Consider the following 15,626-nt stretch of genomic DNA (forward strand, 5'->3'; position numbering starts at 1 on the left):
TTTACCTTCCCATAAGGTAAGGATCTGTGCAGGAAGCACCAATATTTTGCAACTTCTGCACAGGAGGAGGAAGCATTATTTTAATTATCTCCCTGCCTCCAACCTTCTCTCATGCTGAAGGTGTTTAAACGAATAAAGAGACAATTCCAGCTCTTGCCTCTCTGGCACAGAGGCCACCAGAACGAGGGACTGCAGACCCAAATCTCGTTCACTGCAAGGCATAAAGCAAAGCAAACCGGGGTCTCCTCATTCTGCTGGGGCAGAGGTAAAGGATTCTGGAAAAGGGCTCTTTTATCTACTCTAAATGAAAACGCCCAGCCATTCTTCACCTCTTAAATGTCTGATTCCAGCACAGCGTTACTGTCCTTATGGAGTTAAGCAGTGGAATTGAAATGGAGTTTGGTGGTGTCCGTAATTGCAACCCAGAAAGTAAAGCCTCCCACACCGAGCCAGCCATGCAAAATAAACCACAGTACGTAAAACTGCGTATACACGCAGTAAAAACATTAGGGCAAGAGTACTAGCAGGAGCCAGTGAAGAAAAAAAAAGAAAAAAAAAAAAAAAAGAAGAAAAAAAAAGAGAAAAAAAGAGAGGAGAATGCGAAACACTAAATGACTTTAAAACTTCTTTGCAAATATAATATCTAAAATTATAGCGGCGGGGGCGGGGGGAGCAGAAGTTTCTCCACGTTTGTTTGTTTGTTCGCCTGCGAGCACTTTGCCCCCGTCCGAGAGCGGATCCCAGCCGCTGGAGCCGCACGCCCACGCGGAGCAGCGCTTCCAGCAGCGGTTCCCTGCGGGAACGCGTTCAGCACCGGCCCCTCCGCAGGAGCCTGGCCTCGGGAACGCCGGCAGAGCACGCAGGGCTGCGACAAAAGGGAACCGAAACGTCCCCGAGTCCCGTGTCCCCGGCCGAGTCCCGAGCCCCCGCAGTTCCAGACGGGCACTCTCCACCCCGCCCGTGGGAGGGGCACGGACCCCTGGATGGCTGCCCCCCCCGTACCTGCCTCCCTCCGACCCTCCGTCCCTCCGCCGCCCGGGGCGATGTCCGTCTGTCCGTCCGTCCGCCCTGGAGCTGGAGCTGCCGCTTCCTGCTCCCCGCCGCGTCAGCCGCGCTCCTCCCGCCGCGGCCGCGGGCTGACGGGCTCCCCTCACGGGGCTGCTCCCTCCACGGGGCTGCGCCCACCCCGGGGCGGCCACGGGCCACCGCCGCTCCCCGCCGGCGCAGGCGGGGCCGCTGTGGCTCTCGCTGTCGCTGTCGGCGTCGCTGAGGGTGCCGCCCCCGCCGCCGGCCCGCCCCGAGCGGCTCCCCCGGGCGGCGCAGCCGGGGTCAGGCGGGGACGCGCAGCCCGCCCCGCTCCCGCCCCGCTCCCGCCCGGGGCCCCGCGGCTGCAGCTGCCCCAGGGACCGCAGAGCTGCGGCTGCGGCTGCCGCGGGATGTGCAAGCCAGGGGCGGATTACCGCGATCCTCTCGTGAAAGCGGCAGATAATCCGGGGCGACTCCGCTCTCCCACATGCGGCACCCAGCGGGTTCCGAGAGCCGCCGGGCCGCTGGCACGGACTGTGCCCCGGCGGGACATACACGGAGCCCGCCCAGGGCCGGGCCGCTCCGCCCGCGGCACAGCTCCCGCACCCCGGCACAGAAAGCCACGATGGTTTTCGATGCCGATATTTTATCCACCTGGCCAGCAAAAGTAGATCAATCGGGCTGGATGGAGAAGAGGGACATAAGAGACATCAGCTAGGGTACAGAAGCATCCTCCCCATTCTGTCTTGTATATTTCTCAATAATCACCTTCAGTCCTCATTTCTCACAGCAGGATGTGGTAAATATCAGTTTGTCTCAAGCGACATTTGTTATCTCTCTTTTGGCTGCTTTTCTATGCTTCCTGGCACACTTTCGTCTCCACAAGTTACCACAGGATGCAGCACAGCAAAACTCACCTCACCCTGAATTTGTGCAATCCAGCCTCAAAACACTTCTATCAGATTCATGGTTCTGGGTATGGCCAACTGAGGTCTCCACACAGCTCACCTTAGGAGATGGTACCAGGTCAGACACTTCATGAAGAGATGAGAATTTCCAGGAAGGCCTCAGTGAGAGGATGTGAGATGAGGGAGGTTTTTCCAAGCACAGCCAGGGCACAGGTGAATTGTTTTGAATGGTAATAAGAGGAAGGGAAGAGACTTCTGAGGACAGCAACAGCTCTTGCATCCTGAGATGCTAGAAAGAAGACAGAGACTATAGTATGGGTAAAAGTGAATCCCAGAGAATGAGCTCTGGTATAGTTAATCTGTTGTCACAGTGCTCTTAAAAGAATGATCCCTAAATTACAATGTCCCTTCAATACAGTTTGGATGGTTCCTTCCTTCCCAGCTTTCAATTAAGCAAAGGAGTGAGATAAAAAAGTACAGGCAAAAGCCACATCTTGGAGGAAAGGTAGGTATAAGCATTTCCTGCCAAGATGGTTATGTTTTCATGCAAACTTCCTCTCTTCATTTGGGGATTTTGCTAACACATTTTAGTGGAAATACTGTTTTAACCCACCATTATGCCCAGTTACCTGGCTGCACCTAAAATTCATTGCATCCCCAGGGTAGTGGTCAATGGTTCAATGTCCAGGTGAAGACCAGGGCAAATGATATCCCCTGTGGATCCATACTGCGATCAATGCTCTTCAATGTCTTCCCCAATGACATAGACAAAAGGATTGAGGGCACTCACAGTAAATTTGCAGATAACACCGAGCCATTGACAGGCCTGAAGGACAGGATGCCATCCAGACAGACCTGGACATGCTCCAGAAATGGGCCCATGGGAACCTCATGAGACTCAACAAGGCCAAGTGCAAGACACTACAGCTGGGGCAACCTGGTGGCAATGCAAGTTTGGGGGATGAATGGATGGAGAGCAGACCTGTGGAGAAGGATTTGGGGTGGATGAAAAGCTGGATGTGACCCAGCAATATAGACTTGTGTTTCAGAAAGTTGACTGTATTCTGGGCTGCATCAAAAGCATCATGGCCAGCAGGCTGAGGGAGGGGATTCTGACCCTTTCTTTGGTGTGATGAGATTCCCCCTGGAGTGCTGCATCCAGCTCTGGGATCCCCAGCACAGGAAAGACACGGACCTGTTGCAACAAGTCTTTGTCCAGAAAAAGGAGGTCCTGAAAGATGCTTAGAGGGCTGGAGCACCTCTCCTATAAAGACAGGCTGAGAGTTGGGGCTGTTCAACCTGGAGAAGAGAAGGCTCTGGGGAGACCTTATAGCACCTTCCAGTACCTAAAGGGGGCCTACAAGGGAGCTGAACAGGGACTTTTTACAAGGGCAGGAAGTGATAGGACAGGGGATAATGGCTTTAAACTGACAGAGGGTAGGATTAGATAAGATATAAGGAAGAGAAATTTTACAATGCAGGTGGTGAAACACTGGAACAGGCTGTCTGTCTGTGAGTGGTAGACTCCCCATCTGTAGAAACATTCAAGTTCAGGTTGGATGGGACTTTAAGCAGTCTGATTGAGCTGAAGATGTCCTTGCTCATTGCAGGCAGGTTGGACTAGAAGTCCTTTAGAGGAGGTCACTTCCAAACTGAACTGTTCTATTATTGTGTTTCTGTGATCGTTGTAACCTTATGTTTCTCATAAGGCTTGCACACATGTAACATTATGCATACATGGGTGTCCTTGATCCATCTTACATGTGTAATTATTTAGAATACAGCCACACAGAAAACTATTTTCAGGATAAATTCCAAAAGGCAAATCTCCAGACAAAAAGATTATGCAATTTGACCCATTCAAGAGACCCACCCATGTTATACAGAAGTAATGCTAAAACGTGATGAGTGATTCTAGCTACATTATCACTTGGGAGAAAGGGTTGGATTAACACAACTAAACATTTCCTGCAAGGCCTAGATTTTCAGGAATAAATCTGTCAGTATCAGAACTCTATTCCTGCATTGGATTAAATTAGCAGAGACAGGACTGAATAATAGATTCCCTCCTTTCTCTTCTCTCTCAAAGAACCTGAATGAGGAAAAAGTATTGAAAGGTCTTCTCCCATATCAGGACAAAACTAAGAACAAAAAAATGTTCTTTCCCCATCCTAAGAAGGAAAAATCTGTTACACCCCAAAGTAGCCTATAACCTGATGTATCATCTCAACACACTTGAACTTCTGAAGCACTGCACAAAGTGCTGACAGATTTTCTATTTCCAAAGCTCTAACGATGTATGCTTGTATTGTTTATTCCTTAACAGAAATGTAAAATTGTAAAAAGTTTCCATCTTAAGTGAAATCGACCTCAGTTAACTAACAATAACAAGAAACTCTTTCTAGAGTTGTCCAGCCACTTAAAAGAACACAGAGATGGCACAAAGGAACACAAAAGGTCAGCTGCAAATAGCGTATTTTATCAGTTGAGGGGTCTGAAGTGCTGGGTGTCTCTAGTTCTTTTTGTGTGCATGTGTGACCTGATATAATTAATTTTTTCCTACTTCACATACACTTTGGCACAAACTAGGCAGCTTGAGAAAGACATGGTCCTCTTGCAGGTGATGGGTTGCCATGTTGACCCCTGGGGAAGTTTCCAGTCCAGACCACAATTTGCAGATGCAGCCACGGTGGTGGAGTTCCTGAGCAACTGCAAGTTCATGCTCTTTTCAAGTTTATTTCTCTCCACCAAAGACTTTTCTCTTGCTAGTCAAGCTACTGCACTCCAATGTAAGCAGAGTTCACCTACAGTAAAAGCCTCTCAAAAAAAAAAAAAAAATAAAACAAAGGAAAAAGTGACTTGCCATCTTAGTTTTCCTAGAAGAATGGCATTTTCCTCTTGCTCTGGTATTCCACTGTGAGGACACAAGTATACCCTCAAGTCCCTATTACTGTGTCCTGTGAACTAGGAAGCACTAAACTTAGAAAATCTTTAAAAGTTGAGTCTCAGGCTGGCTGCTGAGCAAACAAAGCTAATAGATGGGCCTCATTTGTTTCCTCATGTCTGCTCCATTGTTTGTTTTCTTCTCTTATGCATCTCCTTCCAGACAGGTTGATTTGTTTAACTACACAAAGGTCAATGTCTGAGCAGCACACCTAAAAGCACCAGCAATACAGAAAGAGAAAACAGAGAAAAAGCAGATTATGATGATGACATTCTGCTTTTAAAGCATAACAAAACTCCTGTCAATATCAGCAGTCTGGTGCACAGACTGAGGTCTGAGTAAACCCTTTGTGTAGTAACTCAGTAGTTGTGGAGATGTGCATTGTCATCTTACCATAAGAGGCCAAACAAAGGGAAGAAACCCCTTTTGTGAGGTCACCAGGACTTCTGCCTTCTTGCTCTACTTTCTTTCATTCTCTTTCTTGCTTCACCTCTTTGCATGTCTCTGCCTTTCACCCCTTTGCACTTCTTTCCCCATAGCAACCCTGCCTTCATACATCCTACTTCTGCCACCTCCCACATGAAGAAGCCACATAATAGCACGGGCTGAACTTCAGAGGGGAAATTGCAGAGACAAATGGTCCTTAGCTGATGTCGACTTGTAGCGAGCTCTCTAGTGCTATGGGCTATGAGCCAAAGTAGGGATGAAAGAAATAGAGACAGACTAAGGACAAGTGGAATAAAAGAAGTTTTAAAAGTTTTAAAGTAGAGAGCAGAGTTATATAAGGTGACCTTTTACCTAGGCTTTCTGTTCAGCAGACTTGACAGTACATGCTTAGGCTGGTTAGATCCTCCACAACCACATACTAACCAGGAAATAAATCAATGGTTACGTATCGTGAGAAAGGCTTGTTGTGACATGGATTCATCTACCATCCATGTTCATGAAGAGGCTCCTATCTTCAGGCATTTAAATTCCCATCTTTTCAGAGGAAGTTCCTGAAGGAATGATAAAGTTCATCTTCAGGAGGCTAGCTAACAGTTAATAGTTCTAATTAGCATAGAGATTTACAAGGTATAGTATTGAAAATGCTTTCCTCCAATAAGGTAGTGTAACACTTTTTAAGGAACATTTAAAATACAGACCACAGCAATTAAGAAGAAAGTTTAACATAAATGTCAAGTAAAAAGAAACTTTACTGGTTTTTTTGAGTTCCAGGAGCTTAGTTACCAAATCACATCTGGGGATCCCTACCTCTCATTGTGCCTTCGAGGAAAAACCATCTTCTCCAAAGCATTGCCATTAGGCTTTTGCATCAACACCCAAGTCACAACAGGTACAGAGGAGTAGAGTCCACTCTTCTCATAGCCACCACTTTAGGTTGGTTTTATTTCTTACACTGTTGCATGCTTTGAGTTTTATAATTTAGTTTGTACTTGTCAGTGTCATGAGCAAATGTAGATCAGATTTTTGCAGAATTGGAGTTCACAGACAGATATTCAGATGAGTATAAACAGAGACATGTTTCCTAGTCTTAATTGTTATTAAATAATGGTCATTTGCTGTTTGATCCTGAGACATGATGAACACTGGTGCAAGATGTTGCCAAGTTTGTGGGTGATATTTCAGGACATGTAAGCACTCTTGCTTTGCCCCTAACTAAGGGCAGCCTTCAAGTGAGTAAGTACAGTTCTTTCCCTGGCATGGTGAGAGGTATGCAATTAAACATCATATCCTCTGTCTAGGTAGGTAATAATCACACTTTATTTTCTTTCCCTTCTTCCAAAACCAAAATTTGTTATTCCTCAATCATATCCTCTTACTCAACTGTTGTGACATACTGTGTTACTATTTCATGCTTTAGTGTGTTCTCTGTAAAGTTCAAAGTTAATTAGACCAGAAGGTTAGCTTCCCTTCAGCTTTTGTTACTGGATGCACTGTAAGACTCATCCCATTCACACCACAAGCCTATTAAATTTTTGCATGCAAAGCAGAGCCCATTTTTTGCTTTCAGAATCCCTGCTGCTGTGAACTATTTATCATATGAAACATCAGGGATGTTGGCTACAGCATCTAAGAGTCAACCTCTGCAAGCACAATTAGCTAAAATAATGGAAGACAGTATAATCTTCAAATCTGTAAAGAGCTCTTTAAAATTATTTTTAAATTTAAAATAATTTCTGGATTTGAATATATTTATTTTAAATACATTAGATAACAATTCTCAAACATCCACTCATGAATTATAAGCTATTTCTCTGCAAAAAAGATACAAGAAAAAAGGGCAGTATGGTCTGTATTGCAAGAGTGAAACATAATTGTTATATCAAAATACCTCCAAATTGAAATACAAAAGAGTACAGCAACAAAATATGAGAGGATATATAATCATCTTACTCAAAGCAAATTGTAAAAATTAAGCAGATGAGAAGTTAGAGTCCCTAAGTCAAACCCTAAGTCTACTTTTGCTTCTTAACACAGTTGTATAAAAGGGGATTGGGATTAAGTCTTAGTGGTATGGGGGGTGGGGAAAGTCCCATGTGATATAACAATGTAAATTTCCAAGAAGATGAAATTGAATTACCTTACCAAAGTTTCAGTTCAAGAAAATATCCCTTTAGAAAACAAATTTATTTAATGAAACGTTTTTTTGTTTCTTCCCCTTTTTCCTTTCTGTCCTAGCTGTGGTTGCTGCTTTGGGGAACATGAAAACCCCTGCCTCATATGTTTCCCATGAGTTATCAGGAAGCAGCAATGAGTCAATAGCTTTCACAGATACAAGATCTCAAAACCTACCACATTCATGGAGGTATTCTTATCTGTATTAATACACGAGTTAGGGTCTAAAACCTTTAAAAGAAAAGAATAAGCCGTTTGAGTGGCAAGATTAGAAGACTGTAAGGAAGCTGTAATCCATTTCTAAGTGGAGTGGAGGGGTTACTAATGTTTATATATGTGAATTCTTTTATATATGTGTCAACTGGAAGTGTTGTTACCTAAGGATTACTCATCATTAACAGGCACTCTTTTCTGCTCTGCTGATAGTGGGAGTACAACTTAAATAAAATTTTAGTTTTTCAGCTTGGTTGTACTGCTTTCTCATCTTTACTGTCTTCTGTTCTATGAACTTTTCTGCCCTGTAATGCAATCCAAATGCAACCAGACTGAGGAATTGGATGACATCTCCACTGTAGGGAAAAATGTGAAAGAACTACTTTTTTTTCTTTCTTAATCTTGCACACAGACATAAGCATAGTGAAATTTAGTGGGCATACAATGAAAGGCTAGTTGAACTGTGTAAGTGAGTAAGAGATATCTACTAAACCCTGGGGTCTTCAGTGTGCTGTAACTCTAGTCTAAAAGCATCCATTTTGTAATCAACTCTTGCAGAGCTCCAGCAGGAAAGACCCAGCAAAGGTCCCAGGTTTGTTCTGACCAACGGTCCATGGATCTGCTGTCAGTAGAGCATATTTCTAACACCAGTGGCTTTCTGAATCTGAGGTAGCTTATTTGTTTGCGGCAACTGCTGGAAGTTTATGAGAAATCCTTTGGCACACAATAGGAGATGTCTGCTTACAAAAAGTCAGTTTGGGAAGAGTCTGGAGTCTAGGGAGTGACTGAAGCACAATAATTAAAGTAGGGATTAGATAAACATAAATCAATATTAAACCAGTGGTAAAAATGGTTCTCCACTCCAGAGAATCTTCAGATACTATCTGTTCCTAAAGATTTATTTTATCTTTCCTACACCTAGACTTGAAACACAATGTTTTGGTTGCAATTATAATCCTGTACATTCTTCTCTGTCTTATTATGGCAAGTGTAATAGGTTTTTCGTGGAAGGGGTCTGGTACTGTGCAACAAGGAAGGATTGTTAGGATTCCCTTTCTGAGCAGCTAGACTGCTTAGTGTCCCCCTGTATCAGAGGTTCCACATGCATTTTTTTCTCCCACACTACAGATACCAGTGAAATGCTTTGGAAGAGCTGAATTTTGGGAATAATGCTCTTGGAGGGGTAAGAGCTTCAGTCAAATATTCTTTGATTTGTAGGTTACTATAACACTAGCTAAATCTTTCAGCTTTGTTAACCCACATATAAGAAGGTAATCTCTCTTTTTTCTCAAACTCTCATATTGCTTTTTTTCCTATTTGTCAATGTAGCATGTTTTTGTTTGTCTTTGACAGGAGCACTCCCCCATATTTCACCTGGAGTGCTGGGCTAGCTATTCCTGGTGCAAACAAGGGGTGAACAAAGCTTAACCATCAGAGGAGTGGGTATATCCATCTTATTCACAAATAGAAAGCTAGGAAAGGGTTGTAAGTAGATCAGACTATTTTTCATGAAGCTATATAATCTCTAACACATTTTTCTGATTTTCTCTATTTCTGTATCATGACTTTTTACTGAGATCTTGACTCTTACTTCCAGTTTGTGTGTTATCTGCCTCAGTAAGTATGCTTACAGGAGGACATCCATTCTTTCTCTCAACCTTTTTTTTCTAGATCGTGATTATTTTATTGTTCATTTAGCTTGGACCTTTCCCTGTTGGTTCTCATGTTTCTTGAAATGAGGTACTAACACACTCTGTGCTTGCTGCAAGTTGCCATGTTGATCTTTTTGTATCCCTGTGACACTCATTCACTGAATCCTTTAAAAGGCCTTGCTTTTTCATAACAAAATGACGTGGCTGACTCACAATTAGTTTGTGATTCACTGTATGCCCAGATCCTTTCTGAAAAATGTTTCAAATAAATGTACTCCTTTATCTTGTGATTATAAGTGAGAATAAAATATCATATATGCTGATTTCAAATCTTATTTATTTCACTAGCTTATCAAGAGAATTTTATGCATTACTCCCTCAAAGTGCTTGCAACCCTTTCCAGCTCGGTGTTGCCCACAAGTTTGATAAGTATAATCTTGCTTGTAATTAATGAACAGACTGAGGACAGATGCCTGCATAACCTCATTTTGATATGGTTTTACAGTTTGCTAGTGACCAGCTGCTCTGCATATGCTGTGGTTATGTAAGTTTGCTATAATCATGGCTTTTCTATCTAGCACAGCAGTATCTAATCAGTACATTTTCTGCCAGCTTGATTGTAAAGTGCAATGTGAGACAATACCAAAACTCACACATGCCAAAATCAGACAGCTATCACTTCTTCTCCTGGATGTGCTCTGCCCTTCCTGAGAGAAAATAGGTGACCACATTGGGCTGGCATTATCAAACATTCCTAACAGAAATGATGTGCTTCCAGTGTTGTCCTTATATCCCCTTAATTACGTCTTATTTTATGCTTTGGCATCATTGGATTTTTTTTTCCCCATCCTGTCTTCTGTTTGGTAATTCGATTTAGTGGGCTTTTTTTTTTTTTTTTTTTTTTTTTTTAGGGTCAAGGTCATTGTTTCACTAAAGTGATTTTTCTTCACTTTAACTTTTTTTAACTTTTAACTATTTCTTAGATTGAGATGGCTTGGGCACATGTAACCTCAGATTTTTTCTGAATGATTTTTGATTTTTACTACCTTCACATGCAGTATTATCTAGAAATGTGGAGAGTTCCAAAGATGCTGTATCGAAGTTGTCCTTCTTTCACTCTCTTGTTATTTCATCAATACTTTACTCATCTGGATTTGCTCAGATTCAGATCTAGAAAGCCTTCCCCATAGGATGCCTGACATACTCTAAATCGACAGAATCTCTCTCAAGCTTTCTACCTGTGAGCTTTCTCCTGCTGTACCTGCAGATAGCTCTTAGTTTGGGTAGTGAGACCTTATTATTTTAAGTGAAAACCTCTCCTTAAAATTTTATCCCCTGAATCATCCTTATGCAGTGCTCTATAGTAAAGTCATACCATAAGGAGGATCTTTCTTCTGCAGTTACTTGATCCAGTTGCCTGATGAGTTCCGGACCTTAGAATAGGCACTCATGTTGTCAATGTGCAAATCACGGTGTCCTGTCACTCTCCAGCACAAAATTTTCTTTGACACCAACATCTGTCTCGTGAACCACCCTACCATGCTTGCTATGCTAATGAAATATATAGCTCGTCCTGCTTATTTGCTGCGGTGTGCAATCATGTAGGATGTTCAGCAGCTGGACCCGCTGCCTTTCGTCATTTGGTTAGCCAGAAAAAAGGCAGCAGAATGACAAAGTGGTGGTGCCTTTCAGCGCTGCTGTCTCATCCGTGTAGTGCGGCACTTCCCGGGATCATGGGATGCTGGGATGATGGTGAGCTTCTGCTGACACCTACTGCCAGAGCCGAACGCAGCGCAGCAGCGCAGGGGAAGGCACCGTCCCTCCCACGGGATTCTTGGCGTGCAGCTTCGGATTCAGACTGCCAGTGTCGTATGGAAAGAGGTAAATACCACCCATAGTTTTACGGAATAGCTTATATAGAGCAGAAATGGCAAAGGCCCCAGAAGCAATTTCGTGGGATTTTTGTTTTGTTTTGTTGGGGCTTTTTGTTTGTTTGGGGTTTTTTTGTTTGTTGTTTTGGTTGTTGTTTTTCTCTGATAAAATTAGTGAAGGACAAGAGTAAACTGAAAGTCTCTTTATGCATTTTCCGTGATAGAAGCCAATGAGTTTATAACGAGATAATACTTTTCAAACATAAAAAAATATATATTGTTTAATAGATGGTACATCTTTATTGTTACTGTGAAGGGTTTTACATCAGATTCAAGAAAAAGCTGCTCTTCAAAGAAATTCCTGCCCACTAGTAGGTACCCGTTTCTTTGGTTTTGCAAACCTGCTTTTCATTTATTTCAATACTTAGAAATCGCATCCAAGACAAGGACGTGTGGTAGAGGATGCCACTTACTGGAAAGTTATTAGTGAATTGCAATGAGTTAATGAACACAGGAGCTGTATAGGTGTATAAAGGACCAAGAACCTTCTGAGCTGTCAGAAAACTAGAAACTATTATAACATTTGGCTACTGGTGGTAAGGCTGTTTGTGCATGTTGCAGCTCAGTTGCTAAAGGACAGGGCAGCAAAGCAGTTGGAAGAGTTCATCTGGTTTCAATTTGAAGTGTTATTACATCTAGTTTAAAAACCCTCAGGAGAAAATTTAAGGATAGAGTACATGTGTTTTTCTTTTTTTCAGCTTGTTGATCCACTCCCACCATTTTGATTTGTGTATCAGGTTCTCTCCTCTGTCTTCAACTCTGAAAAACACAGGCTCTCAACTTGTGAAATACTTCCAAATTTGAAGCAGAATCGCAAGCCAGGCATCACTGCTATGTGCTCTCTGTAAGAAGCATTTTATGTCTTTGTCCCCCATTTATATCCTTGACTTGGCAATTCTTCTGTGCTGGAAATGCTGTTCATTCTTTAAACTGGGTATTTGCATATAGAATTTCACTTAGGACCAGACAGTTAATTGGGACGCTTAAATACATGGGGTTGTTACACAGATTTAGGTAAACCTTTAACAGTTGATGAGATCAGTGACTGCACACACTGTGAACATACAAATCAATAGAGCAGTGAGTGTGTTAGTTGCTCAATGTATTTTATTTTGAGGCATTTATCTTTTAGTGTAATGGGATTGTACCATTTGTTCAATTTGTATTTGACAGAGAACTATGGAAAGCAGATAAACATTCACAGTAATTGCCATTGAGGCTTCCATACAATCAGGTTACACATCTAAGCTAATAACACTTATATTTTCCTTTTTTATAATGGTCTACTGCCCTAAAGATTGATTTTCTATTGACATTTCCTGAACACTGACAGTCCTGATGAATCCATTTTGTTTGCCAGTTGTGCTGACATCAATTTGCAAAGCGATATTCAGAGTAAAAAAACATGGGGCCTTAACTTTGCAGAGGAGTTTCCATGTGAAATCAATTTGAAATGTTTTCAAGATAGGGCCTCAGAACCAGATTTTGAGCCAAGAAATAAAAGGAAAGCATAGGTAAACAAACCCAAACCAGTGTTGAGCAGCTTGTCTTTGATCCTGAGATTGACACAGCACGAGAGTCAGCTGTAGAGCTGCTCTTACTGGACCAGGCTATACCTGAACCATCATTGGGAACAATGATTTTGCTGCAGCAAAGCCTTTGAGCAGGTTATTTGGATGATTGTAATTAGTACTGGAGCCTCTGCCCAGTATTTCACTTTTCATGTTGTCTTCCTAATGCATTCATGTTTTGCTAACACACATTCCACACTTTGAGCAGCCCAAATTTGGTCTTGTGTAGGAATGACATCAGTGTTAACAGAGGGCATCTAATAGTGGTGTGAATTGCTGAACCTGGTGCAGTGGCAGCAGTGCAAGCTCTGACTCTGTGAAAGCACTGAAGGAAAACATTTTTCAATTTTGAAGGTCATTGGAAGGCAGTAGAAGAGGGATATGGAAGATTTTCAGTTGGATGTATGCAGGACACGAATTACCAGCCCAGGTCCTCAGGATAAGTCAGGTGCTGTTTTTTAACTGCCATTGACTAAGTATTAATTAGCCCAAATGAAAGCTGAAGTTTCTCAGTGGTCATTCCTGTACTTCCAGAACACTGCTGGGCTGCACACTGCCTCTGAGGACCAGGAGGTGAGGAGGCCTATGACCAACACCCCTCTGGAATACCGCAGGTAACATGGTGATGAGCACTTGGGCTTTTAACAACGCCTCCTTAAGTTATGGGCAAAACAAGATATGTAGCTCAGCAGAGGTCAGGAAGTGAGGGCTAAATTGGCTTAACAGCAGCAAGAAGTAAAGAGCCCACACAGCACTCAAAGCTGCTCTGTGCAGTCGAGCATACGCTGTTGTTCTCTCCTTGTAGCTGGCACTACTAATAGCACTTAGGATATCATAAGTACTATCCAGCTGTGGGTCTACAAATGCTTTTTAGATGCTAGGTTGTCATATCTAAATAAAAAAATATTGCATTCATTGTAGGGTGTGATGATATTGCCATCTTCCCTCTAGCTCACACTTTTGTTTTCTCTCTCCTCTTTTTTTGAGTGTATATGTAAAGAGCTTTCAGAGCCAGGTCAGGCTAAACTCCTAGTCTTGCAGGCTAGGCAGGATCAGCTCTGCAAGGATTTCAATGAAGAAAACACCAGATCCTAGCTATGCTTTCTGAGGAGCATGCTGAGGTATAGCTGAAGGCTGATAATAACATTCACTTCTTGACAACACAGACCGTCTTCTAGTTTATCATGATCTGTTGTTTGGCATGCTGCACAAGCCTTTTGTTTCTGTTTAGCTGGAAACTTCTGTCATTGCTCTTCCAAAGAAACAAGTGCCTCTGAAAAATAATTGCTTTGACCTGGGAATGACCCATTTCCTGAGGGTAAATGACAAAGAAGAGACGGAATAGCACTGGGTGCAGACCAAACTGAAATTTTTACATCTTCCATCCTGGGCCTGAAATGAATGCCTGTTATTTTGACTGTCAGTGCTTGGTTCTCATCAACAAAGTGGCATGAGTTCAGGTATGTCCTGTTGCTGACAATTAGTCACTCTTCTGACCCATTACAAATAGATTTAACTTTGTAATCATTGTGATCTTCAATCCTACTTTCTTAACTGTGATGTTGTTGTTTGCCTGTGAAAATAGCATGGCTCTTGCCGTGATCTCTGGTAGGTATTGTTGCTACACTCTGCAGGGTACTTACTAATAAGGCAGACACTGTATTTCCTGAATTTTCCTTTAAGACTCCTTAAAGATTTAGTTACTTGTGTAATCTGTATTCAGTGATACAACACAGAACTTCCTTATCCTGTTTGCCAGAGACAGTGTATAAAGCTTGTAAATAAAGATGCATTTAATTTGCATAAATTATTTGTTTGCCAGAGAATTGTGATTTTTATCAAAGATTCTGTAATGAAAGTTTATTGTTGCAGAAATTGCTTGGGCAATCAATCAAGATCATATGTGCATACAGCTGGAAAACTTATAAATATAATTCATCAAAAAATCCATGCTAATTAGGGTCAAGCCACCATAAAAGATAGATTCCTCTACTGAATATAATTTATCAGTGAAAGTAATGTAAGGAATAGAAAGGAGAAATGTTTTTGACTTTACAGTCAGAATGCTTTCATAAAAACATCTGGTTGGAGAAGTAAACAAAACATCATAAGTTCCATTGGCTTTGACAGTACAAGTGAATTATTTCACCAGGGTGCTCCCTATTATTGACTACAAAGTGCTATTAAACAGTAACAGAAGTGTTTATTTGCCATATGTGAAAAATTGGATTGCTCCAGAGGCCAGCGATGTTACAGAAAAATTCTTTTGACATTTCTTCAAAATGCAGGCCGGGTTAGCACAGGATTGTTACCGGACGATGCCCTGAATGGTGCCCATTCTCAGTAGCTGCCACACAGTTTCACAGAGGACAGAGGCTTCCCTATTTGCATTTTTACTGCGTTCCTGCTACTTATGAAGGGGAGACTAAGGAATGAATGGGCACAGAGTGCTGATTTATCCCCAAGTACAAGGCACATTGGCAGGATTGTGGAGCTGGTGATGCTGCTACCTTACTGTCATACACATTAAAAAGTATTAGTAGCAGGCAAGAATAAAAATCTGTCTCATAATTTTCATTGTTTCTTCTTCAAACCTGCTACATATTTAAAAGATCATATAAAAAATGACACTGTGGAATGCATGCATTATACATTTACACACACACATATTTTCTGGGCTTGACAAATTACTGAAGCCGAAAGGGAATGAGCATGCACAGCTCAGCTGCTGTCACTGGAAGGTGGCAGTGCTCAGTCTGTCA

The 15,626-nt window shown here is 42.2% G+C and overlaps 1 protein-coding gene across 1 annotated transcript in view; it reads right to left on the reverse strand.

The window, feature by feature from the left end:
• Positions 1-1,179, reverse strand: part of SGK3 (serum/glucocorticoid regulated kinase family member 3) — a 56,547-nt gene extending 55,368 nt beyond the window's left edge. The window contains exon 1 of the mRNA XM_056483160.1: positions 1,003-1,179. The gene's annotated coding sequence lies outside the window, so the exon portion shown is untranslated. The remainder of the gene's footprint in view (positions 1-1,002) is intronic.
• Positions 1,180-15,626: the final 14,447 nt, after the last annotated feature.

Source organism: Oenanthe melanoleuca, chromosome 2, assembly GCF_029582105.1.
Source record: "Oenanthe melanoleuca isolate GR-GAL-2019-014 chromosome 2, OMel1.0, whole genome shotgun sequence".
Classification (NCBI taxonomy): Eukaryota; Metazoa; Chordata; class Aves; order Passeriformes; family Muscicapidae; genus Oenanthe; species Oenanthe melanoleuca.